The 18,468-nt window shown below is 39.2% G+C and overlaps 1 long non-coding RNA gene across 1 annotated transcript; it reads right to left on the bottom strand.

Annotated features, from left to right (window-relative positions):
* Positions 1-2,957: 2,957 nt before the first annotated feature.
* LOC118499351 lies at positions 2,958-17,958 on the bottom strand. Its single transcript, XR_004901866.1, has 3 exons — positions 17,946-17,958; positions 4,667-4,674; positions 2,958-3,088 (listed from the first exon to the last, which is right to left on the bottom strand). It is a non-coding gene; the product is annotated as an uncharacterized LOC118499351 (long non-coding RNA).
* Positions 17,959-18,468: the final 510 nt, after the last annotated feature.

Genomic DNA, 18,468 nt, shown 5'->3' with positions numbered 1-18,468 from the left:
GGATCACTGGGCTCTAAATTTTCAACGACGTTAGATTTTTGTATCCCACAGTTGACTTTTCATGTTTGTGAAGCAAACCTTTAAATTTTATTTGCCTCTTTTGTCTGGCTTTTCAATAGGAAGGAAATGGGCTCTCCAAGTTAAAACGCATAATCTGTTCCCCACAAAAGTTATGTCATTTATAGTAAATTATTAAACTGTCATTATGCTTAGAAATAACAGTCTCTGTGAGTTTAGTTTATGTGATTTGGCATCCCTAAATCCATAAATCCAATTGTATTTGAAGCATCGATGAATTGGAGTCTCTGGCACTCCACCTGAATAAAATAAATAAAACAGAGGGGTATAAATCATCACTTTTAAATGCCACTACATTTAAATGTCATTACATTGGGGTCTATTGGCAACACCCCTCCTCAACTCTCACATCTGATATTGAAATTCACATGTCCTATAAGATTGTGATATAAGACACTGACCTTCAATTTGTTATTTATGTCATTTTATGATTTTCTTTGTTTTCAAGGTAGTTATTTTTTAACTAATAAAAAGACTAATCGAGTAGATCCTAATATTAGAAATAGCCTTTCTCTATCTTCCTCATTCTCTTCTGATGGTCTTGGGAGGGGGGCTGTTGCTTTATTTGCAATTTGCTTTTCTTCACAATATCTGGACATTGTTTGTTCTATTGTATTTTATTCCCCAATTCTTTTTTATTTCTCCTTTTCTGTCCTTGACAAAAACAGGAGTGTTGTTTGAATACATTTCTACATAATTGGTTGTGTCTGTGGTATTAAAAAGAGACCAGTCAAATTCACCTGTTCCATTTATAAACCTCCTATCAGCATGTCACACATAATTAGGAACCATTGAAAAAATATGTGTTCACTACTTGAAAGGCAGACACACTTTGGCTAATGGCTGTCACTGATCTCCTCACTTTTGTGTCCACACTGATACTGTTCCCTCAAACTGAGCTGCCTCGGTGGAATCTTGTCAAATGATTCATCGTGGAATAAAAAGGGGAGTGGGCTGGCCTTTAAATCACTCATGCCATTTGACTATTTCATCTTCTGTATAACAAGAAGACCAAATTATCGATAATTTTGATGCTAATATTTTCTTTTATTAATTTATAAAATAAGAGGAACAAAAATTAGGAAGATAGGTGAAAAAAATTAATGGCTTATTATAAAGCCTCCTGGGAGAAAATGAGAGTGGACTATCAATTTATTTTCCCCTCTGTGGGTTTATTGCTTCTGACTTTGATGCGATACAGCAGCTGAATTTCAGTTGTGCACATTGGTCATCATGTGAAAATGTAACTCAATTTTCATCACACGTATGTCACTGAAGTATTTGTTGTTGACTTTGGTCCTTCCTCAACAGTGGAGAAGTTAAAGATTAGTTATCTGAGTTTTCTATATCTCTTGCAAACAAAGCCAAATTTGTGTAAAAAGTTTCAGGCATCTGACTTTTTGCTAATGAACCAAACTTTTAGGCTGCATATTCAATATGTCATATTTACATTGCACATTTATTCCTCATTTTCTTTTTTTCTGTATGCATGCACAACCCCTTTTAAAATAAGATTTATATTCTAGTTTGTGGCAGTTTTAACTTAACAGGATATTAATTGCTAAAACTATCTACTAATTGTATCTTTTAAAAGGACATAAAACTATTTTATTAAGTGGCTAAATACATCCTCATACATTGTTAAGATCTCTTTAAATCAGACTATCCTCAGGGGAGGGCTCTGAGAACTATCTTAGTAGCTGAATTTCCATTGCAACAGTGCATATGATGTCAAGTGCCCAAGATCAATGACCCTGAGTGGAGGGCTTTGGGAATATCAGTTGCTATTCCTCAAAGGGGACAAAGTTCAGAAACACCCCCCCTCCCCCCAATAAAGCATGGAGTTTCTTCTTATAAGCTCGTAAGAAACCCGACTTTCAGGTCACAAACATTAATGTACATAGAGAATATCAGGAGAAGAGGGGAAAAGATGTGAGCCAGACTATATCGAAATGGGGTAAGAAGGAGAATGGGAACTAAATGAGTGTGAGGGCCAGCAGAGAGGGCAGAGGATTCATGAGATGTGGGAGGAAGTCTTTGTTCTATACACATCGCACTGTATACGAGCCCCAGCTAAGTAAAGATGATGGATGGTAGCATGGACACCAAATTCACTGGCTCATTGAAAAGTAGTTCTGCTGACCAGGAGGCCAGATGGAGGGAGGTCTCTTTCAAATATACGAGAATATTCCTCATTTGGTTAGAAGTGATTTCTTAGACTTTTCCCCAACTCATAAAGAAAAGGCACTAAGGTGCTAATTAGATCCAAAGGTGGGAGACTTCTGTAGCCAGTGGAAACCACTCACAGTTTTAACAATAGGACAACAGTAAATGGTCACTATTAAAATATGTTGATTTCCTTAAAGACAACAGTTAGACAAATGTATCATGATTTTCCATATCAGGAAATAGCTTACACTTGAGACTGGTAATTGTCTCTCCAAATCCATTCCAACCTTCCTTAGTAATGAGAACCCTAATTTTTAGCAGTCATTAGAGCCAACCACATAAAAGACCACATTAGCCATTTGGCATGTGACTTAATTCAGACCAATGACATGCAAGCCTAAGATCATATGGAAATGAGAGGAAATATCTGGGGGATGCCCTGTTTATGCCTCCAAATCTACTCTATACCCCTTTCCATAATGTTTTCTGCCTTGGAAAATGGGCTTTTATAGAATCCGTCAATGGGCTCCCTCAACTTCTGACTTTCACTTGGGCTTGGCCAAGGAGACACCAAGAGAAGACCCTGAAGGATGGGAGGGGAGACAGTCTGCACTACTACTAACTATAAAATCATCAAATGCATCATTTATTTGTAGTTCTTTGTCCCCAGTATATATCCAACTAGGAATTTACATTCAAGTAGTTTAGAGGAGGAAGATGTTGGCATGGTAGGAGGGAGCAGATTCCATTACCCCCTACACACAAGAGAAAAACCTAGCCGGTCTACCGAGGAACAGAACAAACAGCCAACAGTACCCCAGCATATATGAAAATAAGGACACTGAAAAGCCAGACAGTAAGGTGAGTGCTTCAGGACAATAAGGTCCCAGGGACCATCCTGAGGACCAGTGCAGCTGCAGCCCCAGGCCCAGTGCCCTCTGGGTCTGCCACAGAGTCTTTGGGAGAGAACAGGGTCAACTGCTCCCTTCCCGGCCAAACAAGGTTTAAGCAGCAGCAGGAGAGACATGGTTGTTTGAAGTCACAGACAGGGGAATAAAGACTAAGTGGCAAACACACAGGGGCTGTGAGCACCCACGGAGTCTGTGGATGCTGGTTTGGGAGAGTTGAGAGTCTCGTAGTGACAGGCCATGACTCAGATAGGCACTGGTCTGGCTGGAGAATTGTCTGTGCAAGAAGCCAGACCGCTGTACCCAGCAGCAGGTTTAAGTAGGAGGAATTTCTCAAAAAGGAAAAGTGAAAAGAGAGACAGTCTTTGAGGAATTCTCCTGCAGCAATCACTCGGGCCTACTCCCCACCCAGCCAGGCAGCAATCCTGCGGTTGCTCAGAAGGTTGCATGAAAGGCCCTGTGCATCCCCATAGCACTGGGGAGAGTGTACGCCCAACTTGTGGAACCTAGGCAGTTTGGCCAAGTGTGCACCTGCACCCCAGCCCACAGCACTAACCCTGAGGAAAGTGCGTTCTCAGGAAGGCCTGGATCCCACACCCAAGGCGCCTTTGAGAGGCGCCAGACTAGCTCAGGGGAGAGTGTGCAGTGGCTGACTGAGTGCAGATCAGGAAGGGAGAAAAGCCATATCAATCGACCCTTAGCCTGCTGCAGCCAGCAGGACCACAAAAACCAGTTTGGCCAGTATGAAACCAACAAGAGGTGTTCTTTTTTTAAGTAATTTTTTAATTTTTATTATTTTTTTATCTTTCAATTCCTTTTTCCTCTCTTTCCTTCTTTCTTGTTTTATTCCTTCTTCCTTGCTTTCCAATTTTATCTCTTCTTCCTTACTTCGGCTTTTTTTTTTAAATACCCACAAGTGAGACAAGAAAACCTGGAACTGTGAAAAGCCAAGAGTTGGACCCAAAGAGAGGGCACCCCAACAGTTGAGATAGTGAGACAAATTTCATTCTGCTATTACAGAGAAGCTGCAAGTTTTGCATATTTGTATTATTATTTTTTCCATTATTCTTACATCTTTTATTTTAATAGTATTTTTGTATCCCTCTTCTTTCTGTATAGTCTGCTTTGCTAGGCTGGTTATATTGTATCATTTGACAGGTGTCCCCTGATCTCTCTTTCATAGTGTATTGCTAATTTACTGTCCTTCACTTCACTTGTGTTCCTTTAGCACACTACTCAAGGTCCTATACTCCCTATTCTTGTTATCCAGATCACATAGATTCTGTCATATGATTGTTGCTATAATATTATTGTAAATAATAGCTGTTCCATACAATTGTAAATCCTTTACAACACCCCTCCCAGATCTTAGCCCACTTCATGGTTTCATGAACTCTATTACTGTAGTGGTTAACTCCATTCTCTCACACACTACACCTACTTACTATCCTTTACTCTCACCTTACCTCAGAATTTGACCTCCCACAACCTCACTGTTTTCTAGATCCAACTCACAATCCTTCCTTCCTTTCACAACAAAAGTCTTATATTCTTTCCATCCTTTTTAAAAAGTGGCTAGTTGGGTGGAAGATGATGGTTAACACTATACATAGCCAAAGGATCTCTCCCATCCCTTCTCTACTGGCTGCTACTGTAAATATCATAGAATACTCTCCTTCTGTCTTAAACCATTTTGCCTCCCCCTCCAACTGATCACAAAAAAAAGAGTAGGTGGAAGCGGTGAACACCAGGATACCCACTGGAAGAGGAAACCCAACAACAAAGGAACCATCAATGGATAACAACAGAAGAAAGTGAAGGAGGGAGTGGAAACCACACAAACTTCAATCCAGGACCTATCTGGAAATACAGCTAAACAGTGGAGAAACTACCCAGTACAAACAACTGAACAAGAGCAAGAGAGAATCCTCAAAACCTTGTACACATGCAAGAACCAGCTTCAACACAACCTGCCCTCACCAGCACAACAAAACACAAGAGGTGGTGGACAGAGTGACCCTCAGTTAACTAGCTGGTGGGAAGGACCCACCAAAGAAAGAGACAACTACATTCGAGTAGTTTGATTTAAATTCATTTGCAAAAAATTGTGTGAGTGTGCCAGGCTGTAGGTTGGCATGGTGCATTTCTTCAATAAAAGCCAAGCCTCCTCTATGGTGAGCCTTTAGAATGCTAAAGGCTCTCCGGGTCCCTTCAGGCCTAGTGGTGGCGATGGCTCAGCAAGCTGATAGTCTCAGGTATCTAGTTACTTTTCTCCTAATTCTGCTGACAGTCTTGTCAATAGCCCTTTTATTAAACTCTGCTCACTTATCTTATTTGAGTATACCATTTATTACCTGATTATTTCCTTAAAAGGGTGGGGGTGCACGCTTGCCCCCTCAGTCTTCTTCCCACGGGCTGGAATGCAGACAGGATGAGTAGAGCTGCAGCAGCTGTGTTGGACAATATGGAGGAGAGCAATGGATGGTCAGCAAAATAAAAAGGGCCCTGAGTTTTTGATAACCATGGAGTGGCACACCAGCTCTTGATTACTAAAACCTATCATTTCTTTTTTCACAGCTTGGTCTTGCCCCTGAATGTTCTCTGTGTCCATTGCTCATGTGCCTGAAGGTCTGTTTCCTCTGTATCAGTTATCTCCACTTCTCAATGGAACCCTCCTTAGCTCTGGAATGGTAGATCCCCTTGTGTATGGCTGGGACTTACATTTGTTCTTGGGTCCTGAAGGGCAAAGTGGCATTGTGGTCTTTCCTGCTTCCACAGTCACAAATGGGAAGTAAAGCAAAAATCTCTCTGGCATTTCCCCTTGATTTATCTATAATACCTTCTTGCTCCAAGACTGTGGCCAACAGTTGGGAAGACAAGACAAACATGTCTTGCAGCCGATTTCCTTACTTTTAATTTCTTCTACCTATAATCAACTGGTACTGGAAGGCATTAGCAGTATCACTTTTCCTTACATTATACTTGGAATTTTCTCCACTCTAAGGCTTATGGAAGGGCTTCAATATTAAGCCAGACAGGCCTCATTTACTATGGGGAATGTAAAGAAATTTAGAAAATCCAATAGATCATCTTGTAATACACTCAGAAACTATTCTAATTTTCCAACCAAAGGGAAATCTGCCTGTCTTCTAAAGCACTAAAGCCCACTGTTTTAGTCAAGGTAGAACCCCAGGACAATAGAACTTAGGTAGGAATAAGCACCTAGAAACATTTAAAAGGATACGATCCAATTATATTAATATCTTTGGAGCTAAGCTCAGTGCCTTTCTTCATGTTTATTGAATGACCATATGACATTCAACCACCAGACACTGTGAACATGACATTGGGTACTCAAAGAGCTAGAACTCAAGATCACTCTTCTCAGGAGCTTAAAATCTATTTGGGGAGACTGCTGCTAAATACCAAATGTGTTAAGCATTCAGTGTTTACGACAGTGTTTCTTAAAAATCCATGTATTGTACATAGGAACCAACTGGGGATCTTATTAAACTGCAGAATCTGATTCAGTAAACCTCAGGTGGGGCCAGGAAATTTGCATTTATATCAAGCTTCCACATGATGTTTATGCTGTGAGAACATGGACCTCATTTTGGTAAACAAAATTAAAGTCCAGGGAAAGAAAGGCTTCACAAAAAAAGAGGGGACTGATCTGAATCCTAAAGAATGCTTCCACCAAGAAACTACTACATTTATCAGTTCCACCAAGAACTGATAAATGAATTCAGCAAAGTAGCAGGATATAAAACTAATATCCAGAAATCAGTTGCATTTTTATATTCCAAAAATAAACTAATATAAACAGAAATTAAGAAAATAATCCCATTTATAATTGCTTCAAAAAGAGTAAAACACTTAGGAATAAACTTAACCAAGGATGTAAAAGACCTGTACTCGGAAAATTATGAGGAACTGAAGAAGACACAAATTAGTGGAAGCATGTACCATGTTCATGGATAGGAAAATTAACATCATTAAAATATCCATACTACCCAAAATGATCTATAGGTTCAATGCAATTCTTATCAGGATTCCAATGTTATATTTCACAGAACTAGAACAAATATTTCAGATATTTATATGGAACTACAAAAGGCCCTGCATAGCAACAATGATCCTGAGAAAGAAGAACAAAGTTGGAGGGATCATACTACCTAATATGAAACTATACTGTAAGGCCATAGTAACAAAAATAGCATGCATGGTACTGGCACAAAAACAGACACATAGATTAATGGAACAGAATAGAGAGCCCAGAAATAAACCCACATCTTCATAGTCAATTTATATTCAACAGAGGGAGCAAGCATATACAATGGGCTAAAGATAGTTTATTCAATAAATGGTATTTGGAAAATTGGACAAATACATGCAGAAAAATGAAACTAGACCATCTTCTTACACCAGACACAAGAGTAAATTCAAAATGGATCAAAGACTGAAATGTTAGCCCTGAAACCATAAAAATCCTAGAAGAAAACATAGGCAGCAAAATTTTGAACATTGCTCATAGCAATTTTTATCAGATATATCTCCCCAGGCAAGGGAAACAAAAGAAAAAATAAACAAATGAGATTACATCAAGCTAAAAAGTTTTTGCACAGCAAAGGAAATCACAAAAAAAATAAAAATAAAAAGACAACCCACAGAGTGGGAGAACATATTCACTGATAGACCTGATAAAGGGTTAATATCCAAAATTTATAAAGTATATACAAAACTCAACATCAAACAAACAAACAACCCAGTTAAAAAATGGGCAAAAGACATAAATAGACACTTCTCCAAAGAGGACATACAGATGGCCAACAGACATATGAAAAATGCTCAGTGTCACTAATCATTAGAGAAATGAAAATTAAAACACAAAAAGATATCATCTCACCCTGTCAGAATGGCAACCAGCAACAATCAACAAAAAACAAGTGCTGGTGAGAAAGTTGAGAAACGGGAACCCTTCTGCATTATTGGTGGGAATGAGGATTGGTGCAGCCACTGTGATAAGCATCATGGCAATACCTCAAAAGATTAAAAATGGATCTACTTTTCAACCCAGCTATCCCACTTCTGGGAATATATCAAGAAAACCCAAAACACTAATTTGAAAGAACATAATCAGCCTTCTGTTCATTGCAGCATTGTTTACAATTGCCAAGATATGGAAGCAGCCCACTTGTCCATGAGTAGATGAGTGGATAAAACAACTATGGGACATTTACAGTATGGAATACTATTTGGCTATAAAAAAGAAGAAAGTTTTACCCTTTGTAAAAGTATGGGTGGACCTGGAGAACATTATGCTAAGTGAAATAAGCCAGTCAGAGAAAGACAAATGCCACTGATTTCACTCATATGTGGAATCTCATGAACAAACTAAACTGACAAGCCGAATAGAGACAGACTCATAGATAGAGAGTAGATGACAGTTAAGGAGGGAGGACAGGGGGTGGAGAGATTGAGCAAAAAGGAAAATGGGCTCATGGACATGGACAACAGTATAATGATTGCAGGGGAAGGGGCTATAAGGTGATTAAATGGTAATGGAAAAAATACAATAAAATAAATTAATTAATTTTAAAAAAGAATGAATAGAACACAGAGAAGCAAAAGTATAGAAGGGGTGGGTGGAATGAAAGAGGGTGTGAGCTAGTGTTTGGAGGTAGGACTATCTCCAACATGCCAAAGAACTGGTGAGTAGACTAATGAAGTAGAGGGTTGGTAATAGAACAAGGGGAGAAGGTGCAATAATAGGTGTAAATCAGATTCTGAATAACAAATGAATTGGGTGAATTAGAAGCTGGCTCTGTCAGTAATGTCTTCAAGTTAAAGGCCATTGATGTGTGGGTCACTGGCCAGCAGTGATCACAGAACGCTGTGGATGGCTCATCGAAAAACAAGCGAGAAAAAAACATGCACAGAGACAAACTAGTTTCTGTGGGGAAGTAGGGACGAAATGGCCACCCCCCCAGTGGGGAGCGCGCCGATTTACCATCCATACCTGCTTTTATTGGGCTCATTTTGCATAATAATTCAGGTAAAGTACAGTAGTCATCAGGGGGAAGTAAGGATCTATAGAAAACAAGGAACTCTGCCAGTCTATTGAGTCGGGGTCAAAGAGCTGTAAGACTTTGAGGAACAAACTAACTTCCTCCTTGGACCCCTCTCATTCAACTGAGAGCATTCTAAACAAAGAAGGTTTCACAGTAATTTACATATTCTTTCTTAGGCCTGATCACCCGGAGAATCTGCCCTTTTCAGCACAGAGCTGCACCACCCTGTCATTGTTTCAGGCTTAGGTGGAGCAAGGGAACTAAGGCAACCAAGAGATAAGGAGATTTTCTCCCAGATGATGAGAATTCAGGCTATGTCAAAGCCGAGGAGCGAGGGTCCATCACCCCCTTTTACTGCAGCCCCCCAAGTCTTTCTTTTGGGGGGCCTCCCAAAGTGATCGTGCCTGTCTTAGGTCGTCCCCCCCTTGGGGAATCTTACCCGTCTTTGGCTAACCGACCAAGCTTTTTGGGGTTCAGTTATGAATAAAGCAGCAGAAGCAGCATTCCTGCCAGGGAGATAAGCTTTTGTCTCCTTGCTGGCTTACAGTTCCAAGGGTGTTCCCTCAGCCTTAGCCTAGGTGGGGGTTTCAGCTTCTGATACCAGTCAGGGTGGTTCCCAACAGGCCATCAGTAGGTTTTGATGCCTTAGAAACATCTGGACAAAGGATATACTAACCTGATACAAACAGAACCCACAGCAGAAAAGGTAGTTAGTCATTGACTTCCTCCTCAGCCAAGCTAAGAGAGGGATTCTCAAAATCCCTAGGAAAAAGGAAATAAAGGCCTGACATGGTTCTTTAACACCGACCAGCCTTTCCCACTCCTGTGTGACCACAACTTTGATAAATAATTTGCATATTGAAGTCATAGTGACAGCCACACCCAGAAGTTCATTTGCCGTACTTCTATATGAGGTCTGTCTGGAAATGGTCCAGCCACTGTCAATGTAATTAGAATGGGTTGTATGACATTGATGTAACCCAGCAGCCAAGGAGAGTGGACTGGAATGCCCATGCATGAGCAATGATGAGTTTACTGTACTAGTCAGTGGGGTGATGCCATTGAGTGAGCATGTTTACTGTGTGGCGTACTGTGCATACTGTGTGGCTGTGTGACTGAGCAAGTAGAACAACAAGTACATATCAAAATTTTTATTAAGTTTCAACATTCCTCCATGGAAACTATTTGGACAATTCAGAAGGCCACAGCTATGCATAACTGGTGAATGACTGGTAGCTTCATCATGACAATGCGCCTGCTCATGCATCGAATCTTATGCAGAGTTTTTTGGCAAAACATCACCTCATCCAGGTGTCTCAGGCCCACTACAGCCCACATTTGGAACCTTGCATCTTCTGGCTTTTCCCAAAACTAAAATCGTTTTTGGAAAAGAAGAGAGTTTAAACTGTCAATGAGATTTAGGAAAATACAGCAGGGCAGCTGATGGTGATTGGGAGAACTGTGTGAGGTCCCAAGGTGCCTACTTTGAAGGGGACTGAGGTGTCATTGTCCTATGTACAATGTTTCTTTTATCTTTCATCTTCTTCAATAAATGTGTCTATTTTTCATAGTGTGTGGCTGGATACTTTCTGGACAGACCTCATATATGTCTTCACTTAAAATATGAGGAAGACAGGAGGGGAGGGAAGAACCTGGAATAGAATTCTCTGTAGGGAGAGTTGAACATGAAAATGTAAATTCAGGCCATTTTGATCAAAACACAGGAAGCTGGTCATTATTCCTACACAGTCTTTTGTAGTAATAAATGGCAGGCAGCTGGCCAGAGGGCACTTGAGGGAATCAGGTAGTTTTATTTTTAGTTCAGCACAGAAAGGGAAAAGCTCCAACCTGTTTATACCAGAGAGACTGCTTGCAAAGCCCTGGGGACTGCTGCTCTGCGTTGGTGGCACATGCTACCTCCCACACAGGAGGATAAGATGACAGAGGTCTTCACCTGCTTCCAGCTTTACCACTGATGAAGGAACATTGTTTCTGTTTGGCACATCTGAAACTTAGCCGCCATGATTTCATGTCCAAACAATGCTGGCGACTGGTCTGTTGAAAAATCTGAATGTCCAAGAGGTTGTCTCTTCTGTTCTTATGCCCCTTTTCTATTTTTCCAAGAACCCTGCCCAGTCTTATTCTTTTCGAGTCTCAGTTTCTTCTTACCCTTTTTCTTTTATTGTACAGAAAAGTCAATCAATTAAATAGAAAACAAGATGTGCTCTTACTTTCATGTGGAAGATTATTGAATGCACTGATGATTGAGTTGCAGTTCTTTTTGTTCCCAGGAGATATCCAACTAGGACTGGTTTGGTTTGCAATCTATAGATTTAACTTCCAATCCGGGCTCTGCTCTTAGCCTCTGCTGGAGGAGGTCATTGAGGGATTATGACCACCAGTGGATTCTGAAGCTAGACTCTGCCACCTGGAAGCTCCTCAGTCCTTCCTGGTCCTTGGAACACTGTTTTCAGAGATGCAGCCTTGATGCAGCCTTGAGACCATCTGGGACAGTATAGGTGACTGAACACAGTTAAGGACTCTATATAATAAACTCTTAAGACTCTGGAGGATGAGTGTGGAGATCTACTCATCCAAAAGAGCCTCATGTGTAAGTTTTATTGTTTGGTAAAACTGCCTCTTTCTTGGGTCTCTCCCTAACCTCCCTGTGCAGGGGCCGATTTCAGTTTCACTTGGGAAATTCCTGAGTTTGCAAACCAGTATCAGCTCTGTGACTTCAGAACTGCATTCTGCAGTACTTGGGACTCATATGTAGTTTGTGGGTCACCTGTGCTGCTGTACCTACTGTCAATACACTCAGAAGAGGGCATCTTTTGCAAGTCACATCTTCCTATCACCCTTCCAGCGACTGCACTGAGGTAGTGTTATTTGGGAGGGGACAAGTGAAGCAATGATGGGGCAGAGGAGCCGTACACTCCTCAAACTGGTACCTAAAAGTAGGCAGGATGGGCAGCTGCCTACCTGGTGCAACCAGGGGTCACTTGAGGGCTTTCAAGTGCCTTCCTCAATGTTCTGCCCTTCAGAGAGCAAAGTGACTAGAATAAGACCCTCCCTGTGAGACCAGCATGCTACCTGAAAAAGGATAACACATTAACTATATATACTCATTGCTAGCATAGTCTGTCATGGTAGCTAACATCAGAGATAAGGCTTCTGAGATAATAGGACATTAGATACAGAAGTTTTGTCAGCAGCATGACAGCTGCAAGTGCCTGTAAAAAGGTGGCAAGATAAAAGGTTGGGAGATAACCTTGCAGAAGACAACTCCTTCCATGCAAATTACTCCTGTTTCACTAATGACTGGTGTGTAGTTAGTTACAAGACCCTGGAGTCCCATTTACAGGCTTTCATTTATTACTTTCCTTAGTCCAGCCACTTTTACTTACTACTCACCTATGTCCCTTGCTTCATCCCCCGCTGCTTCTCCTAGACATTTATGGATTTTTCTGTCCACCATGGTGCTAGCACAAAAACATAAAAGCACTAGACATGAAGGGCAGAATAAGAGAGAGATGATCAAATGTCCCCAGGGACAAAGAAAACCAGACAGGAAGAGCAGAGGTGTTGGGGGTGAGGTACATAGAAGGTGGTGGAAAATAAACATTCATAATCTAATGGTACAAACCTCCATAATGAAGTTGAACAAATTTGGAATTCACAGTTTTAGTTGTACAATCTGAACAAGCCCCCCAGAGCCACTGAGACCTAAAATCCTGCCATCTCTCCTGCCCTTGACAGCTGGCAAACTGTAACAAGGTCTCTGTGTGGATAGCTCTCATTATAAGGAAATGCTTCCTTATGCTTCTACTATGTAAAAATATAATGAAATGCACAGATTTTCAGTTTTACATCTAATACAAAATTTAAAATGCAAAAGTAAACTACAATATATCAGAAGGTCACTTGCAGAGTGCTATTCAAACTCAAACTATGGGACTTCAGTTACTAATAAAGATTTTCACTTTATCTTGCTTATGCTGATGTCCAGGAGTGTTGTTAAGGTTTATATTTAGAACCTTTTTAAATCCCAAATGTCAAAACAGGAAAGCTCTGCTTTCTCCAAACCACTTTACCAGGTCAAAATATTAGCTATTTATCCAACTCTATTTCCCTTAAGTAAAGCTAAAATGTATATGTTACAAAGAAGAAATACTGTTAGTCCCATATCCGAGTACATTCTGCTCAAGGGGGTACTTCACAAAGAATTAATGCCTAATAAATATACTTTATAGATTCTGGAAAAATATCTAAAATAAAACAGAATTAAATTCATCTTGTTATTAAAGGACCTTTCAGAATTATTAATAAATATTCTCTCTGGTTCCCTAGGCATTTTATTATATTGCTCTTCATTTTTAGAAAGTTTCAACATATATTTCCCTGTCAAAACCAGTAGTCAGTTTATGAGAAAGAAGGAAGTCCTACCATTTGCGGCAATGTGGATGGACCTTGATGGAATTAACAAATGGAATTGGTAGAATCATTTTTAAAATTCCATTTTAACTTATGATTGGCATCATCATTCTACAGTTTTTAGTGGTTGTTTTAGGGATAATAGTATACATTCTTAACTTTTCACAGTCTGTATAAATTTAATATTGTACCACTTCTCATAAAACAGAAACCTTGAAATCATATAGGTTTCTTCAATTCTGGAAAATGATATAATATCAAAAAGTTGATATTATAGTTGTTACATATATAATATTTAAATGCATTTTAATATCACAAGACAGTGTTCTGATATTTCATTTTAAATAGTCCTGTTTGTTTTTTAAAAATTTAAAAGAAAAAATAATTTTATATTTACTAAGATATTTACTATTTCTGATATACCTTGTTCTCTCCCCAAAATCTACATTTTTTTCTTAAGTCATTTACCTTCAGACTACAGAAATTCTTTTAGAATTTCTTGCATTGATTATGAATTCCCTCAACTTCTGGCCAAGATGGTGGCATAGGTAGATACGCTTTGTCTCCTCATAGAGCCAAAAGAAGGACAACAAATTTAAAAACAAAAATCAACCAGAAATGCAAAAAATTTGAACTGTATGGAAGTCCAATAATGAAGGAATTAAAGAAACACTCATTCAGATGAGTAGGAGGGGCAGAGACAAAAAGTCGGGGTGGAGAGGATATAAGGCAAGGTGGCTGCTGGAGGACCAGGTGGGCGAGATGGTGGCTAGTGGACCAGGTGGTCCCACATATGCATGCAGATAAATCCAGAGGAATCACTGGGGAGAGAGAAAGATGGCACAACCCAGAGTTTATGCAAGGGGGAATAAAGGCTCAAAACCAAAACCTCTGGCTATAAAAACCTGTGGGGTTTGCAATGGCAGGACAAACTCCCAGCCTCACAGGAGAGTTCACTGGAGAGACCAACAGTATCCTAGAATGCACACAAACCCATCCACCTGGGAAATCAGCACCAAAAGGGCCCAGTTTGCTTGTGGGTAGCAGGGGAAATGACAGAAAGCCAGCTAAAATCTGAGCAAATGGCATTGCTCCCTCTCAGACCCCTCTGCCACATATAGCACCACAGCACAGCAATGTGGGTTGCTCTGACTTGCTGAATACATAATGTTCTTCTTACAACATAACAGGCATGTGGAGACAAAAAAATATGGCTCAAATAAAAGAACAGATTAAAGCTCCAAAAACAGAACTAAACAGTGAAGAGACAGTCAGCCTATCAGATGCATAGTTCAAAACACTGGTAATCGGGGCTGCTGACAGAAATGGTTGCACATGGTCACAAAATAGAGGAAAAAGTAAAGGCTGTGAAAGTGAAATGAAGAAAAACATACAGGGAACCAACAGTCAAGGGAAGGAAACCGGGACTCAAATTAATGATCTGGAGCAGAAGAAAGAAATAAACATTCAACCAGAACAGAATGAAGGAATAAGAATTCAAAAAATGAGGAGAGGCTGAGGAACCTCTGGGACAACTTTAAATATTCCAACATCAGAATCATAGGGGTGCCAGAAGGTGAAGAGGAAGAGCAAGAAATTGAAAACTTATTTGAAAAAAATGAAGAATTTTCCAAATCTGGTGAAGGAATAGACTTCCAGGAAGTCCAGGGAGCTCAGAGAGGCCCAAAGAAGCTGGACCCAAGGAAGTACACACCAAGGCACATTATAATTAAGTTACCCAAGATTAAAGAAGAGGAGAGAATCTTAAAAACAGCAAGAGAAAAGGAGACCATTACCTACAAAGGAGATCCCATAAGACTATGAGCTGATTTCTCAAAAGAAACCTTGCAGGCAAGAAGGGGCTGGAAAGAGGTATTCCAAGTCATGAAAGGCAAGGACCTACATCCACGATGACTCTATCCAGCAAAGCTATCATTTCAAATGGAAGGGCAAATAAAGTGCTTTCCAGATAAGGTCAAGTTAAAGGAGTTCATCATCACCAAGTCCTTATTATATGAAATGTTAAAGGGATTTATCTAAGAGTAAGAAGAAGATAAAAAATACAAACAGTAAAATGACAACAAACTCACAACTATCAACAACTGAACCTAAAAAAAAAACCCAAAACAAAAATGAATTAGGCAAACACTAGAATAGGAACACATTCAAAGAAACAGGTCACATCAGGGATTATCAGGGAAGAGGAAGATAGGGGAAAAGGTAGAGGGAATAAAAAGCATAAATGGTAGGTACAAACTAGACAAGAGGAGGTTAAGAATAGTATAGGAAATGTAGAAGCCAAAGAACTTATATGTATAACCCATGGACATGAACTAAGGCAGGGGTGTCAAACTCATCTTCACCAGAGGCCACATCAGCCTTGCATTTGCCTTCAAAAGGCCGAAATAATTTTAGGACTGTATAACTGTAACTAGTTCTTAACTATCAAGAAGTTGAAATTATGGTGGGAGCGAAAGCACAAGGCAGAAGGGAACAAAGGGGAGAGAAAAAAATGGGACAACTGTAATAGCATAATCAACAAAATATATTGTTTTTAAAAAAGAAAATGAATTCCCTTAGATTTCTTTAATCTGAAAGTGTTTACCTTCTTTATTGAAAAATCACTTTTTGCTGGATATTGAGTTTTATATTGTCATAATAGTTTTGTCTGTTATTTCAGCACTTTAAAGGTAAAGTTCTTTGTTTCTGTTCGTTTGTTTTTTTTCTTTCTTTTCTTTCTTTTTTTTTTTTTTTTTTGATGGGAAGTCTGAGTTCATGAGAACTGTGGTTCCTCCTTATATAATGTGTCATTATTACTCTGGCTGTTTTAAAGATTTTGTTTGTCTTTGTTTTTAAAATCTGTTTACTATGATGTGAAGGCATGGTTTTCTTTATACGTATTCTATTTAGAAATTGTTAAACCTTCTCATTTTATAATTTTTTGTCTTTCAACAAATTTTGGAAAATTTGGCTAACTTCTATTTATCTGTGTACAATGATTTGTTCTCAGGTATCTCCATCTTCCTATTAAGTTCATCCTTTTAAAAGACCTCAGGTATTCTATTACTTCAATTCTAGTATTTCTATTTCATTCTTTTTGTATTTTCTATTTCTGTGCTGAAAATATTTGTCCTTTCACTTGTTATGAGAATATCTTCCTTTGCTTCATTGGACATAATTATACTAGCTAATTTAAAGTCCTTTCTGGTAAATTAAACATCTGTGTCATCTTGCAGTTTGTATCTTTATATTACTTTTTGTGAGTGACATTTTCTTGTTTTATTCTGTTTTTATTGTTATTATTAAGTCATTTTGGATCATATCCTGGATATCATGGATGTGATCTTTTTGAGCCTCTCAATTGTACCATTTTTCTGAATAATGTTGACTATTTTGGTTCCGCGGGCAGACATGGTTATGCTCACACTGAAATCTTGTCTCACCTTGGTTGCCCTGTATCATGTTACAGCTACTTCCTGCATGCAGGCTGAGTCTGTAAAACGAGTGAATTTACCCCATGCTTTTTTCCAAGTTTTGACTCCTTTCCAAAATCTGCCTGCTTTTGATCATTTTCCAGTCTCCATGTAGACATTTTCTTTTTGCTCAAGTCCATAAATGTTTATTTGTGGGAGTGTTATATAGTTAGGAGTTTCCATCATCATACTGGAAGAAGAAACCCTTGGGGGGTTACTCTTAAAATCCTAAATATGCCTTAGAAATAGAGTATAATTGTTTAGTAGGGAAGGGAGAAAGAGGATTTATGTCTTAATCGTAACAATAATGTAGGAATCTCTAAGAAGGCAGTAAGAAAACATCAAGAACAAGGAAGAAGTAAGAATGATTTTTAAGGATGTCCAATGAATATTAGCACTGCTGATCAATTTTTTCATGCCCTAGCCATATGATTGCTTCTAGAATAACTTACTGTTCTCAGTTAAAAGAAAATGTAGCAGATGTTGGTGCCCCATCCAACTTGCAAAACCCAACACCTGCATTTCTTCCCACTCTTCCCATGTGCACAGTGGACTGGGAGAGATGAGTTATGAAAGCTTCCAGAGCAGCACCAGAATACTGGCTTGCCTGAATACCCCTGCGGCAAGTTAACTCTGAGGCATCTGCTCTATACCTATGATTTTGAACCCATAAGTTGTGAGGTAACAGGGTTTTTGTTGTTGTTTCTGACAAATGTTTTTGTAAAATATAATAACAATCAATGTGTATATGTCAACTTGCTGTAGATGTTTATAAACGTTTGCTCTCAACTGCTGGACTTATCTTGCTTAACTGTAACAGACACTGTGTGAAGCAGCACCAGCTACTGTTGCTCACTGTAGTAACTGGCTTCATAAATATACCTTTTATTGGTTTTATTTCCTTCCCTGTCTCACTTCTCTACTTCCCTTCTAGTTTTCTGGGATCACCTCCCAAATAAATGACTTGCTCTCAAATACTTGTCTCCTGTCTGCTCTAGAAAAATCCAATGTAAGACAAGAAAAAAACCAGCAAAAGTATCAAATATAGCACTAATTGGAGTGGTCAGTAGAGAGTCAATAAACAAATTTAAATGTTCTCTTTTACTCAATCAGAAAGAAACTCATAAACTTTAGACATTAAACCACTGCCTAGAATCCCTGAAGTTGGAAGGAGAAACTAAAAACAAATGTGACTCAGACCCATAATTTCATTCCCAAATGGGAAAAAATCTGATCTCAGAATTCTGATTATATGCTGTTATCATCCATCTGATGAAAGCATACCATTTTCTTTGTGAATCATGTGATTTAATGAATTCTTTCATAATGTCACAG

The sequence above is a fragment of the Phyllostomus discolor genome, chromosome 3 (assembly GCF_004126475.2).
Source record: "Phyllostomus discolor isolate MPI-MPIP mPhyDis1 chromosome 3, mPhyDis1.pri.v3, whole genome shotgun sequence".
Taxonomy (NCBI): domain Eukaryota; kingdom Metazoa; phylum Chordata; class Mammalia; order Chiroptera; family Phyllostomidae; genus Phyllostomus; species Phyllostomus discolor.
Note: the sequence above shows the minus strand (reverse complement) of the source record. Positions and strands in the feature narration are given on the sequence as shown.